This window comes from Stegodyphus dumicola, chromosome 10, assembly GCF_044657685.1.
Source record: "Stegodyphus dumicola isolate Sdum_Otavi_A_Nest chromosome 10, ASM4465768v1".
In the NCBI taxonomy this organism is placed as follows: domain Eukaryota; kingdom Metazoa; phylum Arthropoda; class Arachnida; order Araneae; family Eresidae; genus Stegodyphus; species Stegodyphus dumicola.
In genome coordinates this window covers 83,834,965-83,854,742 of record NC_140777.1, presented here as the reverse complement: position 1 = coordinate 83,854,742, position 19,778 = coordinate 83,834,965, and positions in this window count along the sequence as shown.

Below are 19,778 nucleotides of genomic sequence, written 5' to 3'. Positions count from 1 at the left end.
ATCATTCTGCTTGCTGAGAGCTGCACAGTGCTTAGAATAAATATCTCTGTTAAGCATAGTGAAGTTGTACACCACATGCCAGCAAATATCACACTCAATCCAAACTTATTAGAATATGAAAGAACATTATCACCATGAAGTGACTGTTAGAATTCGTTATAACGTAGATGATACGAATAGAAGTGTAAATGAGTCAGGAAAATAACCTTCTTGATGAGCTGCATTCACTGAATACACCTTAGATCAGCTTTTGGGAAAAGCCATTAAAGAACTATAATAAGCGCTCCAGTCGTTTAAAAAATAATGAAATTTAGGAAGCTGAAGAACAGAAAACTACGCCTCCAACTAACATGAATTGTGACAAATATAAAGATTTGGTGGAATTGATGATAATACTGAAGTTGCATCATCAATGATAGAAGAAAATATTTTGCCAGTTGTTTTCTGAAACTAGGCACATTATGTAATAAACGTTTTAAGGAAGAAAATGATGAAATCGAAGAATTTCCTACAAATGCTTAGATTAGGGATTCTCTTTAAGTATTAAGATTAGAGCTACAGCAACGGTCAAGTAATTTCCAAAAACATTATTGTAGCATGCGTATGGGTTCGCAATAGATTGACTACACACAGCTTCGATGATAGATTGGTTTATTTTATCAAAATAAACACGTCAGAGATCTGGAACTTTCCACAAAAATAGTCATTCAATTCTTCATAATATCGCAGAGTATCCCAGATTATCAGTTTGCTACTAGCTTCGAGTACTATGAGTTTTTACTAGTCGATTCAGTTTATTGCCTTAAGGTCAATACCGATGCTTTTAACGATTTATACAGCTAGGGTCAAATTATGGTTACAGCTAATACAATGATCAATTTCATTTATTCAATTACAATACATATTACGGAAATATGTATGTCCAGACCAAAATGTCGCTAAATGGTAGGCAAGAGTGACGACTTTTGGCCATTTCTTGCCAAGTCTAGCGACGAAAATTAGTTACCAAAACCGTTGCAAGCTTGGCGATATCTCGCCAAATTACCAAGATAGCCATTTACTCAGTGTTAAACAGACTACCCATGTATTCTTACTTTTCCGGCATAGCTTATCTCTCTCAATTTTTCATGTCACATTACAAGGGAAAATACGACATTTTCACATATAACTGCACTATAAATTACTTAGATATGGTTACAGATAATACAGTAATCAATTTCATTTATTCAATTACAATACATATTACGGTAATACATGGACCAGACCAAAATGCCGCTAAATGGTAGGCAAGAGTGACGACTTTTGGCCATTTCTTGCCAGTATTAAATTAGAAAATTAGTTACCAAAACCGTTGCAAGCTTGGCGATATCTCGCCAAATTACCAAGATAGCCATTTACTCAGTGTTAAACAGACTACCCCTGTATTCTTACTTTTCCGGCATAGCTTCTCTCTCTCAATTTTTCATGTTACATTACAAGGGAAAATACGACATTTTCACATATAACTGCACTATAAATTACGTAGATATGTAGAAAATTCATAACATTATGAATAATGAATTGTTCACAAATGAACTTTTGAGCAACAGTTGTAGATAATTAGCTATTAGTTTTTTTTTTTTTTTCCAATGCTGTGAAACTAAGCGTTTATACATTCTTGTTATATTATTTGTATTAAATTACTAATTTTTATTAATGTTTAGAAAGATAGATTTCCTATTACTTAATGTTATAATTTGATTAATGTTATCAAAAAAAGTCTTGAACAAACTATAACCCCAATTAGTGATGCCCACTGTATAATAACAGTTTATGAACAGAATGTGAAAAAAAAACTTAAAGTATATTGTAGTAGAAAATATCCTTTTTTTCATATGAATAGCAATATAAAAGGTCGCCTAGGAGAAAAACCACGGCATGTGTACATTTAATTAAGTCATAATATATCTAGATATAAGAAAGGCTTTTCCTATTTTAATAAAAATAATCAACTTTTGATTTTAGTATATATTATAAAATAATTAAAAATTAATCAGATGAGTATGAAAAGGAATTGGTCTAATTGATTTTACGTTCTGTGATTTGAGTTTTAAATGTGGTATCACTATTCTTGAAATTATTTGCTTGCTTGGCTGCATAATATGAATGTGGGTAATTTAGAAATATCTTCCTCTTCTGCATAAAATGAAACTCTCAAATTTACACAGCCGTAAGCATATTGCACCGAATTGAAACGGTCATTTGTTACGTCCACCATAACTTAATTCAGCGCTGTTGTGCACGTTCATTTAAGTTTTCCTACAGCATGGGGCAATGACCACTCTCCTTGCCTGGTCACGTCCAGTTGTCCAAAATCCCTTTGAATAGCGGTGGTCACAAACCAGATTTGTCCGAATCCATGGCGAGGTCCATCTACGTCAAGCGATACTCCGCTAGTCATTAGTAACAGCGTCCCCTGTTCCATCCCAAAACGGAACCCGTACCGGATACAAGCGAGCAACCCGTCTTTAAGAATAATGGAATTCCACTTAGCATATCCAATCCGGGGAACCAAATCTCATTTTACAGTACGCTTAGCGCCAAGTCAAGGAAGGGGATCAACTGGTTGGCCAAAAGGCTAGATTTAAGGTGGAGAAGGGGTTGGCGAAGGGAAGACTCATGCCGCCCCCCCTTATCCCAGAAGTCTCCTCAATTAATCTTCATCCCAGAGACGAGGGTGCATCCAGGGAGTTAACGGACACAAAGGGGAAAGTGCTCTAATTGTAAGCTAAAGCAAATTTCGAAGAGTAACGCGTTAGGCCGCTGGGACCCAAGACTCGCACAACCATGTGTGTTGCAGTATAATAAAAGATCTCCAACTGTTTGTTAGCATTAATTGGCTTTAAATCCTGTCATGTGACATTATAAATTAAACAACTAGTTAGAAGGAAAAATTCCCTTAGCCTTCGCAATGTAAGTGTTGCTTCTGGAATGTAAAAATAATTGAAATGCAGAACTGAAAACATAACGTGTAAAGAAATTTGTAGTTTATTTTAAGGAACTAAAAATTTTAAATCAAAAATTTTGATAATTTAAATGTGAATTTTCAGTCTTTAGATTAGGGTTATAGTTAGGGGTTCTCAGGAGTCACGATCTTATTTCTTTTAATGTTTCAAATAAATTCATTTGATTTCCAATTATTACTTTTTATGAGAAAAAACTGCTAGATCAAGACTCATTCTTCCCGTCGATTAGTAGCGCATAGCTTGGTTTGGTTTGGTTTATGTGATTATGGCAAAGTCTCGATGGCTATTTTGCTAAGGACAGGGATGCCTTGGTGAAGGACGTTCTAAGAAAACTATCTCATATACCATTTGCACATGGGAAAAACCACGAAAGCCCCCATGCAGCTCGTTGGCGGGATTCGAACCTCGGACCGAACTACCAGTGTTTAGCGCTTTTACCGCTGGGCCGCTGGTGGGTGTAGCGCATATCTGCCCATGAAATGAAATAAGCAGTTTCTGCCTTGGTGCATAATTTTCGACTAGCAGTCTGTTGATATAAAGGACTTTAAAATAGGTATAAGGTTTAAAGGACTTTGAAACAGACCAAAAAGAATGTAAATTTTATTTGTCTTATATTATAATATCGAGCGAACCATTTTGTTTTCTCTTGATATTTGAAAATTTCTTCACACAATTTTCTTTTGCGATATATTCAAACTAAATGTAGCCGCCCAGCCGGTATAGTGGGTAGCTGACTACCGCACAGAAGATCCCGGGTTCGAATCCCAGAGGAAGAATGGATGTTTGTAAATGTATAGTGTCCATACGGTATGGGGGCACTGTAAATATGAGGCGAGCCGAAAGTCCTCTCGAGAGCTTGATGGTAAGGAAAGAGGAGGGGATGACCCTCATACCCATCGCACCCAAGCCAGCTATCCATCAAAATTCGGGGACGAAACTGAGCCAAGTCTCACTGTCACCTGTAAGGTGCTTAAGGCAGTTGCCAACTATAGGCGTAATCTTGCATTCCTCGCCACGTAGAATTTCATGGGCTTCCGTCGACTATAGACAAGTGAGCATCAATCAATAATAAACTAATTTTATCATACCAAAACTTATGGTTAAATAGTTTTCCGTATTTTATAACCAGAAAAAATACTTCAGCATTCACTACTTTCTTACGTTTTGTAAGAACTCATTATCCCATATTTTAAATTTATTTAAAAGTCAATTTAATAATAGGTATCTTATTTTACAGTCATAAATCAGGTTTCAATTATCTGAACTGCACGATATTCATCAGCAATAATATTTAAGTGAGAACTTAAATTACTTTATTAAAATGGTCTCTTTCATAAAAAGTAAATAAATAAATAATGCACGATAATTTTTAAGTTGCAGTTATATCTCAGGGACTAAGTGGTGATCTAAACTGGATTACAATGTAGTAAAATTAACTTTATTCGCTGCATTCTTAAGATAACGTAACATTTTAACTTCGAAAAATGATTCGAATAATATTTATGGTAATAGGAAATTCTCGAAGAGTAGTAAATTTCTTTAAAAAATTCCAAAACTGTTCATAATTTGAATAGGCTCATATTTGCTTAGACACCGTAGAAAGATATTGAAACACTCATATAAACAACTCCCACCCAGTCAGAGACTGAAACAGAGACATAGTTTGTAATAAAGTTCTTTCAACAATGAATTCTATTAATCGTGCTATTCAGTTCACTTTTGAACTTGAGACTTCCAATTCTCTTCCTTTTCTCGACATTCTGGTCACACGTAACACATCTATCTTCAGTACTACGGTTTACCGTAAACCTTCATCGGTTTGCCTTCCACCACACTTTAAATCATATCATCCGACTAAACAAAATTTAGCTTCATTTTATTCCTATGTTTTCCGTGCTCTTCAAGTTTGCTCCTCCAAACTAGCCCTTGATGAAAAACTAAATAATTTAAAAGCAATAGCTATTGACAGGGGCTTTTCACCCAACATTATTAATCAAGCAGTTAAAAAATTCTCATCTCAACACACTAAAACGCACACTCTTGTTTTAGGAGATTATAAAAATTCTGTTGTCATTCCTTTCTTTCCATCAATTAGATATAAAGTTGCACATATTTTGCAGAAATTTAACTTTCGAGTTGTGTATTCTTCCATCAATAAAATTCAGAGTTCCATACTCAAGGACCCCATTCCGGATATGAATTCCTGGCGTATTTATAGGATTCCTTGCCAGTGTGGTTTAATTTACATTGGCCAAACTAAGAGAGCCTTAAAATTTCGCGTCAAGGAACATGAGCCATATGTTAGAAAAAAGGAAACACAGAAGTCTTCTGTTGCTCAACATTGTTGGTCCAAAATCACACTTTCAATTTTTCTGCTGCCAAAATTATTCAAAAAACATCTTCCATTGGAGAACTGGATTTTCTAGAGGTATTTCACATTCAAAAAAATCTTTCTGTTCTAGTTAACGATCCTAATTCCAATCCGTCTTTGCCTTCGGCCTTTAAAGAAATTATGTTTTAGTTCTGGCTTCATCAACAGATGGCGCCACTTGCTTATTCCTGTCCAGGCTTTCTTGTCTTATCTAGTCATTATTTCCTATCTTGTTCATTTGCGGTTTTGCAGCTGAGGATGGTGGTTCGGTAAAACCATCGAAACTAGTCCTTTTTTGAAAATATAACGCTGATTTTTGTTGTTTGACTTCTGAATTAGTATTTATTCGACGTGTTATTGTGTCTTAATTATATCTAATGTCTCTACAACTTTAACTGTTCATAACAGTTTGACCATTAGGAAATCCTAATGAATGGGGTTTTTTATGCTAATTTAAATCACGCGTATCTTATGAAATAAGCAAAATCGTTGCAGGGTATTTATTTCCTTATCCATGCTCTTGAATACAAAACTAAAATACACAAGCATCTTTCTCACGAAAATGTGGTGAATTGATTAAACTGCATCCAAAGAGACTCAGTGGGTGTCTTTTACTTAAAACCTCTTCTGTCGGAACGCTAACACAATAACATGCCAGTTTACTGTCATTCCACCGCACCCTTCTCGCGATCCTAAATCACACTCAGATCCATTTATTCAAAACTTCTGCCAAAGTAACTTTCTCATTAACGTCCAGATCTTTATACAATAAACGCTTATTAACCTCGGCTGTTCCTCTCTATAGAATCTTCCCCCGGCTTTGAAACGCAGCAAATTATATTGAAGGAAGAGGAAGCCCCAACTAATCCATCTGGTGTTAAAATCGCCCGCAGTCACTTCGATGCGATATCTGTGGAGCCGCCGAATCCCATAACATCACCGAATCTTTGGTTGTTGACCCTCAGGGGACTGAGGATTGTTTCGATAGGGATGACAGGGGATGTGATCTTTTGGTGATTAATGATGGCCTAACTTGAGAGGAGGTCTCCCTTATTGGCGAATCCTCCCGCTTTGCTTAAGTTAAGACAGTCAGCAGAAGTTTTTGTTGCGGCGGTTTCAGGACGGATATTGATGAGATGGACAACTACTTCGGAAGTGACTTGCTTTTAGATTCGTATTTTGTTTGGGCTGATGGAGTTAGCTACAATGGCAGATCCCTGTCGTCAAAGATGGCAGCCTGAATTAATGTATCTGGTACGAACAGTCGAGAGGAAAGTTTTTCTCGTTGCCTATTGAGTGTTACTTATACTCAGTTGCTATTTTATGGTTGAGAAAAGCATGTCATTATTAAAGATACTGTCAATTCATTTGTTCCCAGCGCAAAAGAACTATTTTGAACGTCAGCCCAGAAGGGCTATCAGTCTTAAAACGGGATTTTGCGTTGAATCACTAATAAAGTCTGAATCACTTTTTAAATTGTTACCACCAAATATTATCGCCCTGTATTATATTTAAAGAAATTAAACAGTAAAGAATCTCTATAAATATATGCATGTTTTACGCATTGTGATAAAAAAAGGTACCTATATAATTTATTTCTCCCGCCTTCTCGGTATGCCTTCGTAGTGTAGTGATCAGCACGCTCGATGAGAATGCTAGAGGTCCGTGGTTAGAGTTCCGGCGAGGGCGTTGCTCATTTTTCATCTATCCTGCTTTCCAAAAATATCTAATGTCTCTACACCTAGAGACATCCAATTTTGAATAACGTAGTCCTCCACCCGATTATGGACTCTTGGAAGTCCGAAATTTGAATTTCGAATTTATTTGACCGTGTATTTTATATTTTGTAAAACATTAACGAATTTCTGATTAACAAACTCAACGATTTCAGAGCGAGTAATGGCAACGCCGTACGAAAACAAAAACCATGTTTATCTCCAGCGAGGGAGACTGCCTATCGGAAATTCTAAAGATATGTTGTTTTTAAATATTTTATTGTGTATTTCATATTTCGTAAAACTTTAATGAATTTTTCCTTAACAAACTCAACGACTTCCAAGTAAATAATGGCAGCACTGTACGGGAAAACATTTTATCTGCAGCGCGCGAGACTGTATATCGGAAATTCTAAAGATAGGCTGTTTTTAAATATTTTTAGCCCAAAAGAACATTAACGCAAATGCTTTCGAAACGTGTATGTATTGTTGTAGAGTCATTATGTTATTTTGATACGGGAGACGTGAAAAATTAGCAATGCCCTCGCCGGGATTCGAGCCACGGGCCTCTCGAATACGCACTGAGTGTGCTTAACATTACACCACGAAGGCATACTAAGGCAGGAAAAATACCGTATATTGTAAATTAAAAAAACAACAACCCTTTGGGTGTAGTATAAAGTTTGAAAGCTTTCAGATTTTTTTTTTTTTTTGGTTTATTTATATGATGATGTTACTCATTAACCCTAGAGAATCTCTTTTTCTGTATATAATATTTACAATGAAGATAAATCAAACAGTTAGGATTCTGGAATTAAAAATCTGCATAAGGGAATATTTGAAAACAATACATGGTATCAGTTTGGTATAAAACAATAGCTTCTTCGCTGACCTGATAAAAATATGAATATAAGTTCAACAAATTCTCATGCACATTAAAAAAATTATAACATTTAAAAAGCTTATAACGTGTTTCTGGTTTTCTAAATAATCAGATAAAAATATTCTTAAAGTAAAAATAAATATTTTTACCTATTTTTAAGTGAATTGTTTCGAAAATGAATTCGGAATTAAGATGAATTTTTCCTTATAAAAACATGTTCATTTAAGAAAACGTGAATGCATACTAAATTAACTTCTCATTTAAAGCAAGCTTTTCGCTGTACAAAGAAAGGTATTGTTTCATGCATTACGGGTTCGTAATAGATTGAATACACAAGCCCGATAATAGGTTAATAAAATTTATTCTTATTCGAAGAAATATATCGGAACTCTGGAATTTTTCTCAGAGAATTGGCATAAGTGTCCACAATATCGTGCAATATATTAAGTAGTTATAACTCAAACTACTAGAAAAATTAATAACGCAATTCAAAGCTTATTTAAAGAGAAAACTGTCTCGGATTTCTCAATTCGCGCGGAAATAACAACTCGCAACAACAGTAACTAATCAACTGAACTAAGACTTTCCCTCTCCGGCCTTTTATACAGAGGCTATTCGCACATTTTTTAGACGATTTTGATAAGCGGTAATAAAACACCGTTTGCTGCAAAAGAAGTAATTGCAATTGTACTATGTTTTTAAAAGTCAAAATTATCGTCTGTGGCTTGAAAGTTTTGTTTTTATTCAAAATGGCGAATTTAACAAAGCAGTGGTTCGAAGGCTACATTTGCGCTCTTTCCTAAGAGAAATATGAATACTTCGTTATCCAAAAACGATGTGAGAGTCATGGCTTTGTGATATCTAAAGCGTCGATAGGTAATATCATCAACAAAAAGGAAACAAACGTCAAATTGGAGCCTCAAGTGGGACAAAAATACCAAACAAGTATCCAAGGGAAAAACGGACATCTTCGACTATTGCAAAGGTACGTTGTTTAATGTACGTTGTTTAATGTTAAAAGAAAATTCCCCTAGTCAAAGGACAGTTGCAAAATCATTAAAATGCTCGGTGTATACTGTAAACAAAATTATAAACGTTGATTTAAATCTTAAGAAAGCGAAAAAACGCAATGTGCATCGTCTCCTTCCAAAGCATATCGCTCAACGCAGGACACGCTGCAGAATGCTATATGAGAAACACTTATCCAAAGAAAAATGGAAAACAATTGTCACAGTAGATGAAACAGGGGTGTATTTAAATGATTGCAACAAAAAAGAGCCATTTATTATCATAAAATGGGAGAAAAAATTTAAGTACATGGTTCAAAGAATCGAAAGAAAGTTTTTCTAAGGGATTCATGATTGTTGCTGGTTTTTCTTATAATGGCAAGTTAAAAATAAAGAGAGTGCAAAACAAATGTCAAGATTAACTCCAAATATTATCAGGAACATATTTTATCGCCAATTTTTCTGAATGAAATACCATCACTTTACCCACAGTGTGGTAGTTTCCATCTGTGAGAATACATCAGGGCAAAGCTAGCAGTCACACATCAAAATCCACTGTAAATTTCCTAAAAGAAATGGAACAAAAAACTGGTATCAAGGCCCTACCCTTCACTGATATCCCTACTAAATCTTCCGATGTGTCACCTATGGATTTTTGTGCTTTCGGACTTTTAAAAACTGCATTATCCAAACGTTGTCCCCAAACCCTAACAGGACTCTGGAAAGCTGTTCTGGAGGAATGGGATAGAATACCTCTTCTGCCACTTCAAAAGGCATTATTAACCTGGAAATTGCGGTGTCGAAAGATAGTTCAGAATAAGGGATGTCAAATAGAACATTTAAAACACAAGAATTTTATGCATTTTAGTTTTGTGAATACAATATGCATCGTCTAAAAAATGTGTGAACAGCCTCTGTAGCTTTTAACCAGTCGCGAGATATTTCTCGTACTTTCTACTTCTCGAAATTGCTGGAAAGCAATAAGAGGATGGAAGTACGGTTACAGCTAACATAGTGGTCAATTACTTTTATTCAATTTCAATACAAATTACCGAGATAGCTATTTACTCAATGGTAAATTCATGTGCCCCTGTATTTTTACTTCTCTGGCATAGCTTTCTCTTAAAATTTTCCTCGGGGAAATACAGCAAATTTGATTATAATTCTTCAAAAAATTTGCAATCAAAATACAAAATTCGTAACAATATTTTCTTCAACTTCTTCAATACATAAAAACACTTATTTATTGCAAATGTGAAAAAAAAAGAAAAAAAGAAAAAAAAGAAAAAAAGAAAACACGTTGTTTATTTATTTATTTTTTTTAATGAATGTAAAGTCACAACTACAGAAAGAGAATTTTTTTATTTTTGCAATGAAGTAAACAGGTTTCTCTCGAGCGTTATTTCATATGAAGTAGGGAAATAAGATATTTAATCTGAAATTGTGGCTTGCTCACAGAATTACTCCCAGATTCTTAGTCATATATCAAGTTTTTCATACAGAGAGATACTTAGGGGGGGGATGTCTAACCTTCAAACATAAAGCACGAAAACAAATGTACAGTTGTAACGCCCTCAGCATATCTTAACTAAATTAAGCAGAGATTGTTTTTCTGTGGAAGTTTGACATGGAGGTATGGATATTAGATTAAGTGAGAAGGCGGACTGGACAAACTGCCACAAGCCATTATCTCAAAGTGCACCCTCAAAATACCGCCCATGCAATGCGTAATAACTACCTCCTTCTCCTGCATCCCATTATTACGTCAATATGCGATAGCCGGACGTCGACTGTCACAAAAGGATCAGGAAAAAAGAGGGAAATTGGTATCGCAATTGATCTTTAGGCGCAATCATTGGGAACTAAACAAGTGTAACAAATTACTAATCGAAGCATTTTGCTCTTTGTTAACAAATGATTCATTCTATTGAGATGAATGGAAATTTTGTGTTGAGGTAACTACTACCAATAATCCCTCTTTTCCGCCTTCAGCAAAACAATTGACAACCGCAAAAATTTGTCTCTGAATTCGCTGCTGTTAATAAATAAACTGAAAATTCACTTTGATGGCTAATTCTTCTGCTGGAATCTACATAGATCCGGTTTAGTTCCGGTTTGTGATTAGTTATTTTTACTTCTTTGTACGAAGTAAAAAGGAAGTATTGTAATCGCGAAAAGTTTTAGGCAGCATATTTCAACCAAAATATCCATTTTGACCGCTATCGAATGCAATTTAACGATGTTTTTGCGTGATATCTGTACGTAAGAACAGAATAAAACACTCGTTTCCTCCAAAAAAATTATAAAACTGCTTTAAAATTAATTCTGAAGAGAATTTTTGTGGCGTCTGTACGAACGTATTTACGTACGTATCTCGCATAACTCAAAAACGAGTAGCCTCAGAATGTTGAAATTTTGTATATAGGACTGCCATAACATGTAGATGTGCACCTCGTATTTTGGTTGCAATCGGCAGCACCAAACATATATAAATATATTTATATATATATATCCACTCTGTTACCAGGCTCAGTGATCTAAGTTTCTTAACTCTTATATGTTTGTAAATTGTACATTTTTTTGCTTTCAAAATGATTGAATTATATTGTTCTTATCTTCCGGTTAAGGTTTTTATGCCTTTAGTAAATCTGTGTGCAATATTTTTAGAATTATCAACAATTTTAAAGTTGTTTAAATGCCGCTAAGCCTTTTTTTATGGCGGCCATTGCTCGTTTACATTTGAAACAGCGGAGTAGTGGATTTGTTGCCAATCTAGAGACACTTAGCTTCGCAACAACAAAGATAACGCCTTCATTTATTATTGCCAATTAAATCATGCTTAATCCTTTGGGAATTTTTTCGAGGAAATAAGTGTTTAAGATTTACTTCGTAATTTTTAATAAAGATATTTGGAGTTTTTATGTATTTTTGCCTTCTCGCGAAGTGAGAACTGAATTTATTGAATGAGAATTTTGTTTTGCTTGCTTAATTTCTTTTATACATCGTTCTAGCTTTATTATAGTATTTGAATAGAACATGTGGCAACGATTAGATACTTCTATTCTTTAAATGATATAAATTTTGTGCATTGTGAGTTATAATATGAACGGAATATATGTTAAGTGCTCACTGTTAAGTGAATCTAGCGCCAGAGTGTATGTAAACAATACTAGAGTGAATTTTAAAGAATGCATTTATTCTATTGTGGTTTATGCGCTGTCGGCGAAGTAGATTTAATTCAATCCAATAAGTTTAAATGAAATGCAAGAAAAAATGCGTATAATTTAATATTCCGTACAAGGAAGTCATGTGGTGTACACATCAGGTTTTTTTTAAGAAAGATCTATATGATAAGTGAAAAAACATGGCCATTTGTTAGTAATAAATGTAGGGTATTATCATAATAACTAAAAATTAATAACAATAAACAAAGCTAATTATTATATAATGTAGAGGGAGGTGTTGGATGGGATATTATTTATCACATCGTTTTCCTATACGTTATAAAATTGTAAAGACATCAGTTATTTTTGAAGAAGGAGTACATGAAAAATTAGAAATGCCCTCGCCGGAAATCAAACCCGGACCGCTCGAATACGCGCCGAGTGTTAATACATCACCGTTATACCACGAAGGCATGCTTCAGAGAAGGAGAAAATACCTTATATACTCCCCCTTTTAAAGGGCCTCTGGGGATTAGGGGACCCAGTCGTCAAATCCTGGTGCTGACGAATCATCATTCGCCACATTTTTAGTTAAGGGGGCACTTTAGAGTCATTAAGTTTTTTTTAAGGCTGGAACTTTGAAAAATGAGCAATGTCCTCGCCGCGAGACCCGAACCTGGACCTCTCGAATTCCCGCCACCGTTACACCACGAGGGCATGCTGGAAGGAGAGAGAAAATACCTTATATGATAATTCTGTGAATGAGACAAACTTCATTTTGTTTAATTTCAAATAAGAATCACTTGCCTGAGTTTGAATAGATTAATGGAATGATTGCAGTTTGAAATATCCAGCGAAAAAGGACCTCCTGGAAAAAAACCTGACACGGCAAACACTGACACGGCAACATTGCTATTAATTGAAAGAGAACTCTTTATTAAGCCATGAGACAAAGCAGTAAAAAGAACTTGATTCGCCTTACTGTGCACGTTTCTTTAGTTTGAAGAATTGACCCTCGAGTGACGCTATCTTACTTCTTTACATCCTTAATATTATCAGCAAACGATGTAATCAAACATGCAGCCATATTACAGGCACACTTCGCAAAATATATCATAATCATATCGCAAAAGACTCTTTTTAAGCTATAATCAATGTCTAATATCAAATTTATTTTCTATAAGTAGTTTTTTGATTATTATCCTACAATAATGCTGTAATAACTATTAATACATATAACAGTGAAAATATAAATGTTAGCTGATCTTTTCATTGGGAATTACTATTTGTCGGAAGTTTTTTAGACATGAGAATTTGACTGAATATTAATTCTTGTATCAAGGGGATTATTAACAATTTCACATTAGACATTAACTGCAGCCCATGTACTCACGGTTTAGAACTAGTATAGTATTTTACCGAGTTACATCTATAGCAAAAAATGGAGGAATATCGAAGTTCGTTCAGATCACTCTGCTGAGTTATCCAGACGCATAGCTTAATGCGCACATTGAAAATAAATGTTTTGACTATAAATTGGAAGTCCGAAGTTCATTAAGTTCTACATATAATCCTACAGAAATTAAAAATTCAGAAGTAATCTGCAAATTACATTTCAAATAAAGAACACGAATTCGTAATTTGTGAAATAATTAAGAAGCAAATCTTCGTATGTAATAGAATTTCAAATTTGCACGGCGAAAATAGTTTTACTTCTATTAGAAGCATTTATTATATTTCTTTCGTGAAATTGCGTATAATATAGAGTCTTTTTACGCAAACTGTCCTATTCTGTTTCTTTCATATGGAAGCGCACTTACTTCCCTTATGAGACACCAAGAATGAGCTGAAACTAAAATTTCTCAAAAGTCTTCTGAAAGCATAATCTGTAGCAGAATTAAATTTTAGGCTTAGATCAAGTGTTATCTTGTCCCATTCTGGGTATATTTGTCAATCGAATTCACTAAAGCTATGATCCGTTCATATTCAAGATCTCTTCTTTAGGATATTTCTAATTACAAGTCTATTCTTACCTACTGAAGCTTTCGCTGGAGAATTATCTTTTAGCAACTAAATGATAAAATGACATTATAGTAGATCTCTGCTCACTGTGGTACACGGAAGTAAAATGGCTGAATTCTTAACAAAAAGAGTTACTATGGTTCTTCAGACTTATGTATGTTTTATCTTTCAACCCGCGTTTTCGCATAGAACAAATGATAACGTGGGTAAGGACGGAAATCTCTGTCTTTGATGAATAGATGAGATGAAAGTTACTCCCTACAAAAAAAGGTAAAGCTCCTAACTATTCTCGTTTTATACATCTGCAGCTTGTTTCAGACCTTTGACAGGACATCATTGTCTACCTCCTCATTTTTTTCTTTTTAATTTAGTTGATTCTCTTTTTTATGTTTTATACCCGTACGGACAGCTTTTTAATGCTGAATATTTGAATGTGTTTTGTATTTCTGAATTATAGCGACATTGCTCAAAAATATGGGAGATCGGGATTATGTAATAACCAGGATATCTCAGCGTTTGAAACAGCTGCAAGAACAACTATATCCTTAACATTACTGACATAATTTTCGTAACTCCATAAGCATAGTTTATCCTGGGTTTAGAACCAGGATAAACTACGCCCATCCTGGGTTTGGACCCAGAATACCAGGAAACTACGGACCATGACCCAGGATAAACCGAGAACCGGGTTTGGACTCAGGCGAACGGGCTAGCTACATGATTTATTTTCGTTGCTTTTTCCATGTGTATTATGAACAGAGCAAGTTTCCCTTAGAAATTCTTATAGGAATGTATCCCACACTGTAGAAAGATGGTCCTTTTGTGCTTCGACATATTCAAATAATACACCATCTCTAAGTGAAAACAAAATTACATTCTGGAGCACTGAAAATTATAAATAATTCTTCCACTGACTTATTAAATGCAGCTGATATATTATTGTTATTCCAGTACAGCTCTAAATCTAAAAAAAGGACTTTTCGGCATTTTTACTTGTCATTTTTCCCAAAGTTTAGGAGACAAAAACTTTAATATGTAAGCAGTGGTGTAATTAATCAATAAAGATATTTATTTTACTTCAACTCTAGGCTATATACTAATTCCGGAGAACATATTTTACCAAATTTATATGAATTCTTATCTGATGGCGAAAGTAATAGCAATCAACAGCGTTTTGAAATTCTGTTACGTTATAAGGTTATTAGGAACATCCTCGGCGCGTAATCGGGCGTTCCGGAACTCAAATCCTGGCTACAGTATCGAGGATTTCTTCAGTTTCTTCACATCGAAAAGATTCTGATTAATCTTTACAAGTGGCGCCCGAACTGTAAAGGGGATGGACGATAATTCATCTCTCCCAGTTACACCACGAAGGCATGAGGAGAGCAGGGAGAAAATATTTTATATACAGCTCCTTTTAGCTCGACTGGGTTCCCTAATCCCCAGTCACGCTAAAAGGGGCTGTATATAAAATATTTTCTCCCTCATGCCTTCGTGGTGCAACTGGAAACACACTCGACGCGTATTCTGGAGGTCCAATTCTGACGAGACCATTGCGGCTTTCTTCAGTTTTCTGACATCCATGTAACCTAATGACTAATACGTTGCTCTTGTCTTTCCGATCTCATTTGTCTATTCGCATTCAGAATCTAAAAATGCAGAAACCGTGCAATTAACATAGCAGTCTAAGTATAGCATAGAATATCAGCCTGAATCCAACAACTGTTTCTTTAAGTATCAGTACATTGTCTGGTTCTGTCCTGAATATCTTAATTAAGTAACTAACGCATTTCTGTTGGTGGGCTTCAGACAGTAGGAGTAAATATACTTAACGAATGAGCTAGTAACTTATTCCTTCAGAGTATGAAAGCGAAGAACAGTTTGTATAAATATATTTATATATAAAGAGCGCCGGTACCCGATCTTCATACAGACGTTTATACCTGCATACTAAGTAAGTATAAATTGTAATCATTTTTAATTGAATGCCTAGCAAGTTATCAGACACAAATAACTATTTCAATTATTATTTGCCCACCAGCGGCCGAGCGGTAAAGTCGCTGAACACTGGTAGTTCGGTCCGAGGTTCGGTCTTTCGCGAACGGGCTGGCTGCATGGGCGTTTTCGTGGTTTTCCCCATGTGTAACGTGTATACGAGCCAGTTTCCCTTAGAAAATCCTCCACGAAGGCATCCCTCCTCTTAGGCAGATAGCCCTCGAGGCTTTGCCATAATCACACACACACACATAATAATAATATAATTTTACAATTATTGTTCACTTATGTATGCGATTATTTAGCGATATTAAGTTTTGTAAATGTCACAGCTCTTCTAATATTATACAGTTATAATAAATATAAAGAAGCTAAAAAATTTAGAGTTCAAGGTCTTTTTACTAACATCTTCCTAACATCTTTGTCTTTGTGAAGCTATGAAAAACATCATGCAATAAAAAGTTTTACTTTTATTGCTTGTTTACCAAGTCGTGAGCTTTTAAATTAAATATTTTCCTATTACAATTCACTATTCTCGAGAAGACAAGCCTCATGAAATCTCAGCTTTGAAGTTTATTAGATCATTTACCGTATATACCCGCGTATAAGTCGAGATATTTTGGACAAAATAAATAAATAAATAAATAAATAAAAAATCTGAAATGTTTCAGATTTTAAATTACGTCCAAAGGGGCGTTTTTTAACATTTTGTGTGTTACCTTTCTTTATTAAATATCATGTTCCTCGCACTTAAACCATAAGATCCAGTGCAACAGCAATATCGCAAAATAGTTTTAAAACGAGCATATCTTTAGAATTTCCGATACAGAGACTCACGCGCTGGAGATAAAAATGTTTTTTCTGCACAACGTTGCCATTGCTCGCTTTGAAATCCTTGAGTTTGTTAATCAAAAATTCGTCAAAGTTTTAAAAAATAGGAAATCGATCATAAAACAAATTTCAAATTTCAAATTGGGTCTTCCACATGCTCATATTCGTTGGAGGATTACGTTATTCAAAATTCGATGACTCTATGTACCGTTGTTTTATCACAATACGAGAAATATACATACATTTATGCAGATTTTTCATTATTTAATTTCTTCAAATATAATGCAGGACTCTAACATTTTGTGGCAACAGTTTGAAAAGTGAACCGATTTGGACTAAAAAAAAAAAAAAAAAAAACTTCAAAGTAGGGGAGTCGACTTATACGCGGGGCCATAAAAAATTAAAAGAATTGAAAGTTCAAAAATTTCTTTATATAATGCAGTTGTTTTCTTCCCGCACTCAAATTGGACGACTTATAAGTCACTTACTTGATGTAATTTCATGACTTAAATTATGTGACGAACTAATCACAGAGTTTCATATTTTAACTAGAGTAATTTTAACTATAGTAAGTTCAAAATCATTTAAAAATGTTGTATTAGCAACGAACTAGACGGCACGGAAGATGATGCTGTTTTCGAAAGTGAAAATGACGACGAAGGCTCTAGTAGTTATTGTAACAATACAGAGTTCGAGACTGACAATATGTATGATGACGAGCCAATGACGACAGAAGAGTTCTATGAAATGTTTGACGAATCTGACCATGCATCGGACGTTGAAGGATTTTGATTTTGTTTATTTACCAAGGTATTTTTTATCGTATATTTACTTTTTTTCTCAGATGATTTTGAATAAATGTAGTACTTAAAAAATTTTTTTCGAAGTTTCTCGATCGATTTCGTAAGTGGGGGGGTCGACTCATACGCGGGTTTCTTATTTTCTACGAATTTTTTATATCGAAGTGGAGGGGTCGACTTATACGCGGTATCGACTTATACGCGGGTATATACGGTAAACAATAGGACAAGGAAGAAAACGAGGAAAAAAATCTAACTTTTCAGGAAACGTATAATATAAAGTAATTCTTCCGCCTTCTTAGCGTGCCTCCGTGTTGTAATGGTCGGCACACTTGGCGCGTATTCGAGAGGTCTGAGGTTACAGTCCCGGCGAGGTCACTACACATTTTTCATGTCTCATGCTTCCAAAAATAATAACTTAATGTCTCTGCAGTGGCGCCCGAACCAAAAAAAGGTAGTCAATGATGATTTTCTACTAATGGGATTTGGCGACTGGTTTCCCTAATCCCCATTTAAAAGGGGAAGTATATTAAGGTATTTCTCCCGCCTCCTTATCATGCCTTCGTGTTGTAATGTTCGGCAGACTCGGCGAGTATTCGAGAGGTCCGAGGTTCTAGTCCCGGCGAAGGCACTGCACATTTTTCATGTCTCCTGCTTCCAAAAATAATTGCCTAATGTCTCTACAGTAACACTTAGTTACATCAAATCTGTTACGGAGTGTGTGTATACTCCGTATCACACTGTTACGCAGTGTGTATATACTCCGTATGGACATTAGTATCACATCTGTTAGTAAGTATAGTCTGGAGTGTGTATATACTCCGTAACAGATGTAATACTATTTATAGTATAACATAGATAATAATATAATATAGATACTATATATATTATTATCTATATTATACTATAGATATTAATATTATCTATATTATACTATATTACATCTATATTATAGATGTCCATCAGGATAAATGTCCATCAGGCCAACTTAATGTCTATCATGATAAACAGAGAGAGATGGGTTTAAAATTACAAGCTTTAATAAGTATTACTTAAGATTGCTAATATAAAAGTAATGCTGAGAAGCAAATATATATTTGATTTCTTTACCATGAAATGAAAATGAATTTCATTTTTCACGAAATTTTAAAAGCTAAATGCTTTCTATAGCTCTGTGGAGGTTAAAAACCTCTTCCCTGTTTTTCGAATATTCATAAATGTTACAAGTATTGAAATTTGAACTAAGAAGTATATTAATTATACAGAAAAAAGGGAAAATACGAGTCAACTTCGAGTAGAAGCTCATGAAAATATTTGATATATTTCAACGTTACTCATGGCTTTGAGAATACTCAACGTTATTAATCTTTATTAATGCATATCCTTTCGATAAAATGCTAAAAATGGTTAATCCATTTATATGTGAGTAGATATATTTAACCCTTAACTCGTGAAATCACACTGATGTTCACCGGAGTTTACCACAATGATCACAAATCCCTCAACAGGAACTCAACATGCGTATGACAACACAACTCGATCTGTAACTCCCACGAGAGAGCTCCCCTACATCAACATCAATATCGGGGGTCCTAAATCAGCGGGGGGTTAGGCAAGTCATCTCAGTCACTCGACGAGAGGCGTGCTCCTGTAGAGAAGGGGGGATGTTGGAGGTCTCCCCCATTCACTGTCTTCCTTGCATTTATTTCATTAGGGATTCCTGATTCTATCTGCACGATAGACCTTAGGGGCGGAGGTGAGAGGGAGTGATTGGGGGAAAAAGTGGAGCGGTAGAAGAGAAAGCCGAAAATACAGGAAACGATGCAACAGCTTGATTATTATTCATTCATGCGCGAGGAAGTAGTACTGCCGACACTTGCTAGGTATTAAAATGAATGTACTGATCTCATTGAATTCAATTCGATATTTAAATTTTTTTCAGAAATATTTAATATTTTTATAGAAATTCTTTAAAAAATATTTCA